The 13962-nt window shown below is 32.3% G+C and overlaps 2 protein-coding genes across 6 annotated transcripts in view; one reads left to right on the top strand and one right to left on the bottom strand.

The window, feature by feature from the left end:
* Positions 1 to 13962, top strand: part of LOC135134736 (ankyrin repeat and IBR domain-containing protein 1-like) — a 56150-nt gene that overhangs the window by 6151 nt on the left and 36037 nt on the right. The window contains exons 1-3 of one of the 3 annotated variants that reach the window (XM_064063535.1): positions 8500 to 8629; positions 8704 to 8772; positions 10425 to 10566. The exons of 1 other annotated variant lie outside the window; for it this stretch is intronic. The gene's annotated coding sequence lies outside the window, so the exon portion shown is untranslated. Of the gene's footprint in view, positions 1 to 8499; positions 8630 to 8703; positions 8773 to 10424; positions 10567 to 13962 lie in introns of those variants that run through there. One more of the 3 variants, XM_064063537.1, reaches the window with a different exon arrangement.
* The window catches only part of LOC135134737 (spermatogenesis-associated protein 31H1), a 127841-nt gene that overhangs the window by 87233 nt on the left and 26646 nt on the right, over positions 1 to 13962 (bottom strand). The window lies entirely within an intron of this gene.

The raw sequence follows: 13962 nt of genomic DNA, 5'->3' as shown, positions 1-13962 counted from the left end.
CATGTGCCTCTACCGCCTTTTAGTTTACACGAACTGCGCAGCAAGGCTAAAATGATAAACCTTTTCCCGCACACTGTAGTAACGTAACCCCTTTCAGACTTACTAATTGGCGAAAATTATTGCTCACACAAACTCCGCACATTTTGGAACATCTTTTAACATAATATGGATGCTTCACGGCACATACCATACATAATAAATTGCTGTATCTAGCTTGGAAAATTTATGCAAATTATACCTATTTTGTATCAGGGAAACTCGTAACATTTTATTGAAAACAGGTGGTGGTATTCTCAAATCAGGTGAAAGTTTTTATTGAAATGAAAGTATTAAATGTTTGAACCATCAAAAGGAACCCCAAGTCCAGAAATATGGACGAATAAAATTGAAATTTTTTCTTTGTATACGAAGCTTTTTGTATAGAAAAACTGGGTAGATCCCTGTGCAATAAATCGGGATTCTTACATGGACACTTTTTTTACCTAACGTAATTCTTTCTAATGGAATATGATATATTTCAGATATATTAGTTCGTTAGGAAGAATTGAAAAAAGCGTTGTATATTTCAATCTACATGTTGGCAGTTTTATTACACCAATAATGTCTAAACCACCACTAGGAAAATCAATATCAATCATACAGAAGAAATAGTAGAACACTATCCTTGCAAAAATTGGTAACATAATCTTGGGATATTTATATTAATCGCTAAAAAGAGTAATGAATTCGTAATTTTGTGTATAAAAAAAAACTATTCTTACAATTCTACATAAAAGGAAGTATGTAGCTATATTCGCATTTCACCCATTTTGTTACATCTAGTTCTAGTTAAATTTTATGTAAATGTGAAATCTTGAGGTAACATGTTTAGCGAAGATTTCAGCGTAATTATGCGACAATACGGAAATGTCAACAGCAACCTCAGCAGCTTCTTACTATTTAATTTGTGCACTAAGTATGGAAATGGGTAGAAGAAATTTTAATATTTGAATGAAACTATCTGAATCTGATGATTACACATTCAAATGCACAGTTGGTAAGTAAATATGTTTAACCACCTGAAGCAAACAACATTTAATATTATAAAATGTGGAAACCAGCAACTGGAACAAGAATAAAAGTCGTTGATTTCATAATTATCAAAATGACAACTTGAACTTTCTTCTATTCCTATTTCCATCCTATTATTTGAAACAAATTAGTCATTTTAAAGATTTTTCGGGACTAGTTTCGAACATAATTTCTAACTGGTAGACGATTTATAGACCGAAGGGGGAAATTTGCGTTTCGGTATTCCGCAGACTGCGAAACGCCCAGAGTATGTGTATTAAATTAAAAATACTCAGAATCAAACATTCCAATGTAGCTTGGAAAGTAGAAGAACGGCATGTCAGTGGTGGTAATAATTAAAATCTCGCAACCTTTACATAAATCATCCCTTATCTTCGATTAACACTGATCCGCAAGCAAAATTGATGAAATATTGTCTGTGCAATTCTGTGAATTTTCCGCCACAATTAATTTAGGGTTTATAAGTGAAAAAGAGAATTTCCCGTTTATACGGAGAAGTATTTTCACAGCCCTCGGCGTTTCTAACATCCTGTGCACCACTCCTCTCTATTTTCGCCATTGTTCATCATTATACTGCTTGCTTTGGCTGACCTCTTGAAACTCTTCCGTTCATTTATTTCGTAGTCTCTCACGTTTCCACTGTAATGTCCACTCCCACATATCCTCTCAGGACATCATTTTTTTCCATTCGCATTAAATATCCACACCGATGAAACCCTTATTTCTAATGGAACGTAATTGCACTTTCTCATTCTATTTAAGTTAGGAATTCATTATTATCTACTGCGAAGCTCTGCAGTGCACTCTAAATCCATTTGTGTTGGTAATTCTCTTATTACTTTGAAATGTCAGTAGAGTAGTAATAATTTTGTTAGTAACGCACTGAAAGGGTTGCTCAGATTTTTACATGAGTTATTATTTAAACCTGTTTGTAATTTAATGGAAAATTATATGAAATTCAGGTAGCATTTTTAGAAAATATCTCGCAGAACTGTAACCACAGAAACAACAATTCAGTAATGTATGCAATAACAATTGTATTTTTTGGGATCAATTGAAGATTGAATTTATATCTTTTAATTCAATTTTTAATTACGTTTGTCAGTGAATGACGAAGAGCATTCCACTCGTAATATATTTACAACTTTATTATTCAAGGGACGCTGCTGCAAAATTTTTAAACCAAGGATTTTCTTTTGTTAAGTCTCGCTGGAATTTGATGTTTTTTGATAAAGGAATTATTAAATGTATGCACTTTGTTAAAAATATGTGTAATGTGTAGCATATTCAAGATATTTCTAGAAATTATTTTGCAACAAACACATATTTAAACTTTCCTTTATAGAACGAAAGCTCCATATTAAACCTACTGTGTGCGACTGTAGCAAAATATAGTTCGGCTAAAGATATAGTGCGTTTACGACTATGACTTTAAAAGCATTTTACAGTGGATACAATAGGAGAAGGTCTATCCAAGAAAAGTGATTGATTGCGGCCTACTTTGGTTGAGTTGAATAACATTTAAGCCATAAGTGCACTTTACCTTTGGCTAAAGTATACCTAAGTTTTCTGTACGCATTGATCTAAAAACTACTAAAACCACGAAAGAAATGGTTGCAGTGCTGTTGAAAAAATAATGACGTCTTTATCTTTAATAATATAGAATGTTATGACATACCTAATCACTATATTTTTTTGTTAATCATATCGGCTGACAAATATGTAACGTCAAAAACAACACATTATGAGCTCATAGTTTTTTTATGTCGTGGTGATGCCGCAAAAACTCAATAAGTGTTATCAACAAATCGCATGGCTTAGATTAGTTACATAAAATAAAATGAACGTTATTACATCCAAACCACACCACAAGAGGTACGTAATTATAGTTACGTGGTCATATTCTGATGATGAAATAAATCATTGACGTAATTAAAAGATAACGAAAATGGCAATAACTGTTATGCAAACTGATATTTTTAGTCAATGTAATCAACATGGTGCGTAATTATGTGGAAAAAAGTTGTTTATTTTAAGACAATGGACTATTATTGCACAAAAACGTATTAACCATAAACCAAGTTCTGACGTTCTGGCGTTTGTAAATTTAAAGAATTCGTGCAAAAACGTCAGAAATTTAACTTTTCAAGCTTATTCTTGTGATTTCTAGCTAGGCCTTCATTCCAAGGGCTCACTAAAAAATCAAATTTTAGCTAGAAAAAAAATTTCTAATGAAATTTAAAACTACTGAGCTTTATTTCGACTTGTTTAGCAATTGTGAACGACTTGAATCACTGAGGATATGAAGAATTACTTCCCAAGCGTAAGCGAAGGCAGTATTGTAATCGAATCCGTCGGCCGACTCTCTACTTTTACGTTTTCTCGACCTTTCATGACCCCTAGAGTACAAAAAAATAGGTCTCCCGTTTCCGTCTGTCTGTCTGTATGTCCGTCTGTCCGCCTGTCCGTCTGTCTGCTGTTCCTGATTTTTATTAGACAGATAATATCCGAAAGTACTAGGCCGATTGTTGGTAAATTTTGTATTTATATTAAAAATATTATGTGCATGGTAAAACGCTAACCAAAATTTGCCTAGTCATCACCACCAACAATGTGACGTCACTTCAAAATTGCACATAGTAAATGGGTTTAAAATAACATAGTCCTACACTCCTACACATGCAGTATACGATGCCGTGTTGAGTTTTTACCCAAAACGTCCAGATTTTTGTAAAAAAGTCAAAATTGTAAAACAATATTTTGCAATTTAATTTTGAATCTGCAAAACCAAATGCTTTGAAATCTTGCAGATGTTTTAAAGTTGGTGATAGGCATGATAAATTTTTAATCAAAATATAGTTGCTTATTCCCTCCAAAAAATCGATGACGTTCAAAATTTTACTGAATAAATTCTATCGAAAATGTCCAAAATATAATGAGTCTATACTTGTGATTCATCATTCCATTCATATTTTTCGATTTGCTTAAAAAGGGTGACTGAAAAAAATTAATGAATGAGTCAGTTTATTTTATTGATTAAATCAGGAACTTATCACTCCATTTTCCCAGAAAATTTTGGAAATACAATACTGTTATTTTTAGTATTACATTGCACCAATCCAAGTTAATATACGTGTCCTTGCAAAAATGTTGATGACGTCATCACAAAATTGTGTAAAGTAAAAACTCGAAAATGCTGGATATGTTTCATTGTACTTTAGGCGCGAGGAAAGTTCTGTCGAAACAACTTTCAATCAATGTTTTCCTTAACATATGTATAAGTCATATTTCGCAACAAGAAATATAAAACATCTTGAAAATGGTAAATTTTTCTAAATAAATGTGGATTTTGTAATTAACCTCCGTCCTTCAAAATTACAATAAATGAAAATGAGACAGGGACGGGTGGATGGGTTTTAATCATTGGCTTTTTTTTCTTAATGTACAGAGTTTACTTTCAACAACATAATACTTAATAAGAAACAAAGAAGAGAAAAAACTTTACAAAAATGAAACTATACAAAATTTTGCTAACACAGCAACGCCAAAAAAACAGATTAAACAAAAAAATGTGCAATTTAGTTAGGACGCGGAATGTCAAAACTCTTTTGAAACATTGAAAAATGCTTTAGTAAAACCACCAATTTTACGGTATCCAAATTTTGGAGAAAATAACACTTTTATTTTAAAAATTGACGCTTCTTTCATTGCATTGCAAAAGGAAATCGCTTAGAATACGGGCGCAGCGAGCATGTGTAGGTGTTATTAAAAATAATTCACTGTTCTCCCTGAGAAGCTAAATTATAAAAAAAGAAATGTATTTATCGCATACAAGAAAGTGTATCTCGAAAACAGTTGTTATTAATAACGATGAGAAGACATGAATGTGTTCACTGCACTCGTATTCTAAGAGTGAGTTTCCGAAAATATACAAAATTATTATTAAGTATAAGTGATCCCAAACAATTTCGCTAAAACACTTCTTGAATATTTCTGAAACCAAACTTAAAAGAAAAAATTTTTAGAAGGCGAGCGCAGCGAACACATCCACGTTTTAATAAAGAAAGAGGTCCGACTTTAGAACATTTTCAACAAAATGTTTTAGTCCGTTCTTGAGAGACGTTATCCATTTTTTGGGAGGTGGTAAACGGATAAATTTTGATTAACCATTTTCCATGTTTATCCTAACCTTAAAATGTTTGCAAAATTTTAGAGCATTCGATTTTGCAGTTTCAAAATTAAATTACATTTCAATAATACTCCTACATTTTTTATTTTTTTTTTTTTTCAAAAATCTAGATGTTTCGGGCAAAAAATCAACACGGATTCATAAACTACACGTAAGAGTATGGTATTTTATAAAATTTAAAGCACATAAACTGTGTACAATTTTGGAGTGACGTCATCACCTTGTTAGTAGGATGTTTAGATAGGCATAGACGGCGAACAGACCGACAGACAGTCAGACAGACAGACGGAAACGGGAGACCCATTTTTTCGTACTCTAAAGGTTATAACAAGTCGAGAAACATGGGGTGTAGTCATTCGTCCGATGGAATTTCACTGAAGACCAGAACAAATCATCCTAATCTTTTAACACTAACTTTTGTAAATTTTACGTTAGTCTACTGGGGGCTACAAAATTGTGTAAAGAAAAAACTCAACTCGAAAATGCTGGGCAAGGGAAGTTCTGTCGAAACAACTTGCGACCAATTTTTTGTTTTGCGAGAAGGAAACTATTGAGTATATTTTCCACGTTCTGGCGTTTGTAGATTCAAATAATTCGTTCAAAATCTTCTGAAATGTCAATTTTGATGCTTTGTCTTGTGATTTCTAGAGTTTTCAACACTCAAAGGGCTGAAAAACTCTACGGAAATTTCCAACCAATTTTCAAAATATCAAAATTTAAATGCCATCTAACTGTTTCCATTCATGCATAAATAGAAAGTTCCACTTAACATATGTAGCATGTAGCACTCAAATTTTTGTGTAAACGTAACCGGAATTTCTATATAATTTTCCGATGGTACATATTTTGTGCTTCGTGAACCCTTGTTAAGTACGTGACGGAACTAACATAAATATGTATTATTCCATTATTCTAAATAGTTAATAGAAACGTATAATCAGGGTCTATCTTAGACCCTATATTTACATATTACACTTCGTCACATTTTATCTACAGTTAAACACTACGTACCACATACTTTTTATCAAATATGTCTCATGTACACAAAGTTATCAATTCAGGAATTCCCATCGTCTGACCTAATGACGTAAGAATCAAATTGAAAGCACAAATAGCAAATTTTAGATAAATAGTTATTAATTCAATTATATTCACATTTTAGCCATTAATGAATGCAATAATAATTTTATTAAAAATATCCAGTGTATAATTTTTATTCAGTGAAAAATGTAGAGTAACTGTTAATCAAATCGATCCGATTCCTCTACCTCGTTGTAAATACTTATTTCGTTTATTATTTATTACCACGACTTCTTTTATTAATTTATGATACCATCGAAAAACAGGGAAATAACTTTAACCGTTGTATTAAAATTCACTTGATGTCTGAATATTATATCGCTACCCACGTATGTTTAAGGCAAAATTAATCCCCATGTTCACGACGAAACACTAGAAGGAACCTGCATCAAATAACAAGTCAATAAATTTGAACATCAAAACCCGTCGTTATAGTATAAAAGACACTAGCCTAATTTGTGAAACAAAATTTACAGTGGCTAGAATAATTTTTAAAAATTTTTGAGTTGCAATATGAATTTTTTTAATTAGTTTTTATAGGTCATTCGGAGTTTCTAAATTGGAAAAAAATCAAATTGGGAAAGTTTTATTATTCAAAGATGTTTATTATAAGAATATGAGGTAACAGCACGCCACCTTCTATGCAAAGAAACTCGTTAAAGGAAAGCGTTAAAACCTCATGTAGACAGCTGCCTTCTGGCGCCTCCTACACCCTTGTTAAATACGTACTTTCTTTTAATTAATACACATTCATCTTGAATAATTAAAACAACAAGTAAATGCTCATAAACCAAGATGTCTAACTAGAAGTGACACTTTGTTGACAAAAAAAAATGTTTATGTCGACAAAGTAAAAAATTGGGAGTTTTTACGGTCCAACCGTTGATAACAAACGATAGCACTCTGTTTAAAAATTGTGGATGTTTATCGTATCGTCTTGCAAAAAATACTCCAAAAAATTTGTACTTCCATCGCGTAACGAAGAACATTAAACTGTTTCTAATGTTGGATTTTGCGCCGCATTTCTGGTGAATGTCAGATGAAGTGTTTGTGACGTGTGATAGTGTTGCGTTCTAAAAACCAGAATTCTAAAATTGTACTAAAGAAACAACATACTTAGAATTAAAGTCCTGAATTGAGTAAATTAATTTCGTCGCTAACAATAACTCATAATCATAATACACCCCATAAATCAAAGTTAAGTAAAATGCACAATATGGTTAAAAATAAGTTATTTGTAATTTTTATCAACATAGTGCGTCATTCACATTGTCCTGTCAGAGAACAAAAAAATGCAAAAAGATAATAGACGTATATTACCGTGACAGGTAAGTCTGGTGGCGGAATACGCTATTATCTCCTCTAAAAAGTTGATGGTGTCATTTAAAAACGCTGTTAAAGAAAATTGGGTGCAAATAACGTTTTTTTGATTTTAGAATAAAATTCTCACTCTCACAGCGCTTAAACCATTCTAAAGGGTGGTCCCCCTTCAACACAGCAGTTTTGCATATCTCGATGTATATGCAAATGACGCTTTTTTCACAGTTTGTTTCCGAACGATTCGGTGCCTTATGTGCAGAACCTGTTTTCGCGATAATCTCATATCTAAAGCCTCTTCCTTGCGTCGTTTACCTTTTTGCCCCATTAAGTGCCAAAAGTAGTGATGCGACCCATGCTCTAGCTCCAAGGAATATTTAATTAAGGGAATAAATGTTGTTACGAGCTCATCTAAGCGCTAAAGCGCACGATTCAATTACCGTATTATGACATTGTCACATGTGGCGTTGAAATTGCGCTGGCATGCTCCGGAGCCAACCCACTTGTTTTGATTAACGAAGTACCTACCGTAAAAGGGCTGGCCTGGAAGAAAATTCCAGCTTTAAACTTTAAATAGCGCCCATGTTAATAAAATTGGCGTTCTGGACGAATATTTCTGCTGAAAAAGACAAGAAGCGATTCAGCGTCTGGACCCCAACGAAATCGATGATCCGCAATTTATCCGTAGGATTTCTTGAATACACTTAACATTGATTATTCGAGTCGTAAAGGAGGAGAAAAATACACGTTTCTATGCTGATAAAAAATATCAATGTGTACATAATGATAGAGATTCAAACGAGATCAGAGAGAGCCAAGATTTATTTTCTTCATGTCGGAGCTTTAGTCTAGAATTTAATCTGTAAGCGAATTCTTTGTAAACAGAAATATTCTTACTCTCTGAATGGCATACGTTTCATAAGATTGAGCAATATGAAAACAAACTTCTTATCTCGCAAACATTAAAACAAGGTAAATGAAACTTCTGTACTTCTTTCATGTTTTCCGCGAAAGGTGATTTTCATCTCGTTTTATGAATTTTTCAGGTATTGAAACGGGAGTGGCAAAATGAATGAGTTAATGGAAGCTTACTCTTGGAATTAAAAACAAGAAAGGTACGAGTAATACGATAATTTACCCACATTTGAATATAGTAGAGTAAGCGTTAATTTATTAAAGTAGCCTCTATAATAATTCCTAGAACCTTCAGAAAAACAAATACATTTTAATTTATTACAAAAAATAAATAAAGAAATAATTGCATTAGGTTGTAAACTTATATAGCGTTCAAAATGATTTTAGACAAAAGTAGACCATGTAAATCTAATAATTTAATTGGCAACTAATTTGGTATATGCAAAAATGAAATTTATCGTACTAGGTTAATTTTTGTTCAAATTCAATACTACGATTAAGCAGTCATTTTTTTACTACAAATGTTGGTGGCTCCTCCAGGTACACTGAATAATATCGTGCGATGTCCGTAACCACCAAATATTTTTTGTTCAACTTAGCCAAAGCAGGATTAAGTTGATTAACCACCCAATTTTTAAAAAGTGTCCCGTCCATTGTTTTTTAATAAGAGCCATCTAAAAACCCAAACTGACTTCCTGCGTGTAGAATTGTGAATCTGCTAAGCCTCCCCTAGATCTAGACAAGTTATAATTAACCAAATGTGAATTACAACATCGAAAATCAAAATATATAAAATGTAGTGTTTTATTCCATTAGCGGAAATCAAAGCAATAAAAAAGTCTGGACCGTCAGCATTGTAATCCGGTTATTGCAATTCGTAGACAACATCATTTAGTTTGGTTTCTGTTTTACTCTCACGTCTACAAGTTGATAAGTGTTATCACTATTTGTCTTAAATTACGAGTACCATATATGATTTTCAGTTCAGTCTTCAGTCGCACCTCTATTATTACAGACGGCAGACGTGATTAAATTGTTTCGTTATTTTATTGATTATAAATCACGCTTCAATAGAAAAACTCACTTGTAATAAACGGTTAGCACGGTTCTTTACCTTTACTCACACATTAGATACAAATTTTGATTTTAGCTTATAATGGTTGCCATAAAAAACAATAAAATTCGCAAAATTAAATCTTTTAATTTTTCGAAAGAGCTAGATTTGACAAGGTGTACTCTATAGGCGAGGGAAGTGCTGTCGAAGTCAAAAATGTTGCCAACTTAATAACACGATTTCTAAATAACAATAAATGAACGTCAGTCTCACGCACTGACAGACAAACCGTTTTGTCAATGAATCAGTTTATCCAACGTGAAGAAAAAATTTCAAGGCCCACTTTTGTCTAAAAACATCCTGGACGGTTTATAACAAAACTTGCAGTACCTATTATACTGTTAAAGCACTGAAAAGCTCGTTTCCAGTTTTAATTAGAAAACAGTTATATAACTTTAAAGCTCTTAACGTTCACCAATTAATTTATAGGTTACACAACCCTCTGTTAAATAACATGACTTTGGGTATAGACATGCCAATCTGGTTATATTATTGTTATATGTATAGTTGGAAACTAGTTAGGAACAAAATTAGCGACCACCAAAATTATGTTTTTATTGGACTTTTTCAGATCATATTTATTTTTGTCGCAACTTTTCAAATTGTAAAATTTCACAATTATTTAAATGGATAACAAATACGTCATTTATTCTCACATGAATCAACACGTTACAATTTATATTTTCATAATATATAGAAATAACCGCTCTTTACACAAAAGACGATTTAACTTTGCAGAACAAACAGCAGGAAAGTTTCAAGTAAAATAAGAACAAATTATTTTCTCGCTGGGGTCCATGGTAAAATGCCGGAAGGTCATATGGAAACGCCGGAAGAGTTTTAAGAGAGGAACAAGTGAAATTCCACCCTTTTTTGCTAGGTAAAATCAACCAGAAGAGTTGCTTAAACTGAATTAACTTTTTCTACGAAATATATACTCCACTAAACCGAACTAGATCCCAGTTGCATTAAGCCAGTTCAAATACAATTTCTGTCGGGGTTTGATGTCGGAAATCCTGCAGTAATTTCAATTTTGCGATTGTTTTCGGGACATAGCTAGTTTTGACCTGAATCTTTAACACCGTTCGATAAATGGATTATTGGCAAAAATCTAAACGAGGGCCAGCCATCACGCTATTGCAGGGTTCAGCGAAATTGTAATTAATCACGAATAAAACGATACTAGTGTGACGCTATTGCAGCAAAAACGTCGACCTAATCGAAACTGGCTGATGAAAGTTAATAGTGAGCGTATGTTAAATGCCCATTGGTCATCCGATTCAAACAATTGTAGAATTAACGAATTCACAGCTGCGAGTTTTTTTTTTTTTTAATATAAAATCAGAAAAACTCTGAAAGCGTAGGTACAAATAATTGCTTTATTTTAATTAAAAGCGATTTATTTCAACTCTTTCATACCTGGCCTTTGTGAAGAAAACTTTTTAGCTTCTTTCTAAAACATAATTTCGTGAGATGAGCAAACACAACATACAGCGATTTTTCGACAAAATTCTCTTTTATGAAAATGACAGACGGGATTTTGCTTCTGGAATTATTTTGATTCATTTCGCATGTGTTAACCACCAAAATTCCCATTTAACCGGCGCTAAACATCATAATTAAAAATGATTTTAACGAGAAACGACCTGAATATTTTTTATACCGCGCCTCCGAGCGCTTTAATTCTCGTTTCTTCACCTCGACAAACAACTATGATATTTCGATTCAGAATAATCATCCAATTCTTCAATTCTCTCTTAATCAAAATGCAGCTACATCTACCCAAATTTAATTTAGGGCATACCTCAACTGGAAACTTCATTGAACACTTGGTGCCAATAACAGAATTAACTACCTCCCACATTGCAGCAACTTTATCTTAACTAGTTGCCCCAAACTTCAATGCATTATTCAGCAATACAACAAATAAACACGCCGTTTATTATTCTCTCACATTTTCGTCAAGCCATGCCGTAAAAATCCTCATTAATTCGCTGTTAATCCACGCTTTTTGGGATTTACAGACGTAAATTTTATGTATGGATTTGAGAAATAGCACTTTTAAGTAAATTATGTTCCTTAAATATGCAATCTCCACTCAACGGCTCATTCATCAACATTTTCCTAGCGAAACCGGCAGATGCTCACCATAATATTTAAATAATTCCGAAAGCGGTAAAAGTATAAAATTAGAGTCAGAAGGTTTTGTGTCGGGCTGAATTGTTTACGACGGAAAATAGCGTGAAAATATGATTTTCTGTCGTCGCGGAAACGGTGTCTGGAAAAACAAAGCAATTTTGTTTTGGATTTTGTTTTGTAACTCCTAGTTGTTAGAGATCACAGCTATCGTTGAGCTTTTATTTCGAGAAAAGTTACAAAGAATGGGGATAAATTAATTAAAGTAGAAAATGAGGGAACAGTACAGTGTTCAATATCATTTAACATTTCTGCGATACTAATTTGTTACAGTTGTATAATATGCGGTTACAATTGTAGTGATTTCTCGTTAAGAGTTCGATTTTATAACGCTATTAAAAATTGAACTCATAAAAATAGAATAGTCGGATCAAACTAAATTTAACGCTGATTCTAAAGCTGTGATTACTTTCGTCCATTGAGTAATTTCATATGAAAACTAAATATAATCACTTTTGGATGTTACGTTCATATATTTTCTTTTTCTTGGATTTCTAGCTATTTTCACTGACAATGAATTTCCCGACGTCTCGTCTAGCAGGTTTTTCCTAGGAGGTCAAAGAATTTCCTAACTTACAACTTCGAGCAGACTAAACATGATGTGTCTTACCTATTTTTTTCTATATGGTTTCGTCAAATTTTTGTCATTGATGTTTGTGTCTTGTGTTGTTGAAATTTGTTTTTTTTGCAATTCCTTATTTTTCCATATCTAGTTTAAAAATTATTTGAAAAATACAGACCGTTTAGTTTATAACAACGTTTACGTTTAGTAGATACAAATTTTTCGCTTCCGTCTCTATATTTCATAATTTTGCAATATATAAAAAAAATTGCGACGCATGAAAAATTAGTATGCTACTTTTGCAGTATCCACGGTATTATTTTTATAGTCCTCTTTACATCACAACACTTTAGCGAAAAATCAATATTGTGTGTAACAAAATTCGTTTAGCTCTAACACAAAGTAATTTAGCTTTAGAGTTTACACAAAAGAATGCATTTGGTTTTAGTTGACCCTTATTAAAGGCAGAAATTTAATTAATTGAACCCATCAAATAGAGAGGATGAACTTTACAGGAGATTCCTTTTAGCGTTTTGCTGAAATATTATTATTCCCTTAGGTACTCAGTAATAAGGACATTATTTATAAGGCGCGCTAACGAAATTTGAATTAATAATTTAAAATTGTATATAAAGTGTTGTAAAAAAAAACTTTAAAACTATGAAGTTATATACATAGAAGTTTTCTAGCTTTAACAGAAGACATAAATTTTATTTGGCAATTGTTTGAGAAGATATTGTCAATCTCTTGCGAAAATTATCAAAACTTTGGTACTTTTCTGAGATAAATGTTAAAATCAAGTAATTTTTTTATATAAAATGTAAGCTTCAAACATAAGGGTCAACATATAGAAGAATTATTGTATTATATATTAGAGTCCACACAAAACAAAGTTTGTGTATTTACACCTGAAAATTCCATTTGAAGTTAGGAATTATTTATACATACTTATTACAAAATCCAAGTTTGATACCACACTATTGAATATTCAAAACTGACTGGATAGTTGCAATCTTATTAAAGTATAATATTTCTGAATAAAATTTCTAAAGTAAAAGCAAAATTGTTCATAAATAAATCGAATGTGCTTCAGACCGCAACAAAAATGAGAAATTCACACTGAAACTCTCACTCAAAATCATCTTTGATTTATGAAAGACCCGATTGAGCAGTGTAGATCCTGCTGTTGTATAAATGAGCAAATTTTCATGGATGAATGATTAGGCTAGATGTAAATGTGCCTCAGGAAATTTTCACTTCAAAAATCGCAACAATGTTGGCATCTTCATGGATAGAACGGAATACTGTAGTTTTATTTCTCTTGTTTTAATTAAAAAAAACTTGGCACTATTATTATAGTCATTGTGACGCTGCACGTTCCAGAAAAATCTAATTCGGCATTTTCTTTGAATTTATCACCCCACTGTGATTCCAAATTAACTTCATATTGCGAAAGTTGTTTGGTTCAATACATGAAAATCTTATGAATAGTGATGGTCGAAATGGATAATCAAGTAT

Source organism: Zophobas morio, unplaced genomic scaffold (assembly GCF_036711695.1).
Source record: "Zophobas morio isolate AGI-343-1 ecotype UQ-CSIRO unplaced genomic scaffold, CSIRO_AGI_Zmor_V1 ptg000023l, whole genome shotgun sequence".
Classification (NCBI taxonomy): Eukaryota; Metazoa; Arthropoda; class Insecta; order Coleoptera; family Tenebrionidae; genus Zophobas; species Zophobas morio.
The sequence above is the reverse complement of the archived record's forward strand: the minus strand, read 5'-3'. Positions and strand labels throughout refer to the sequence as shown.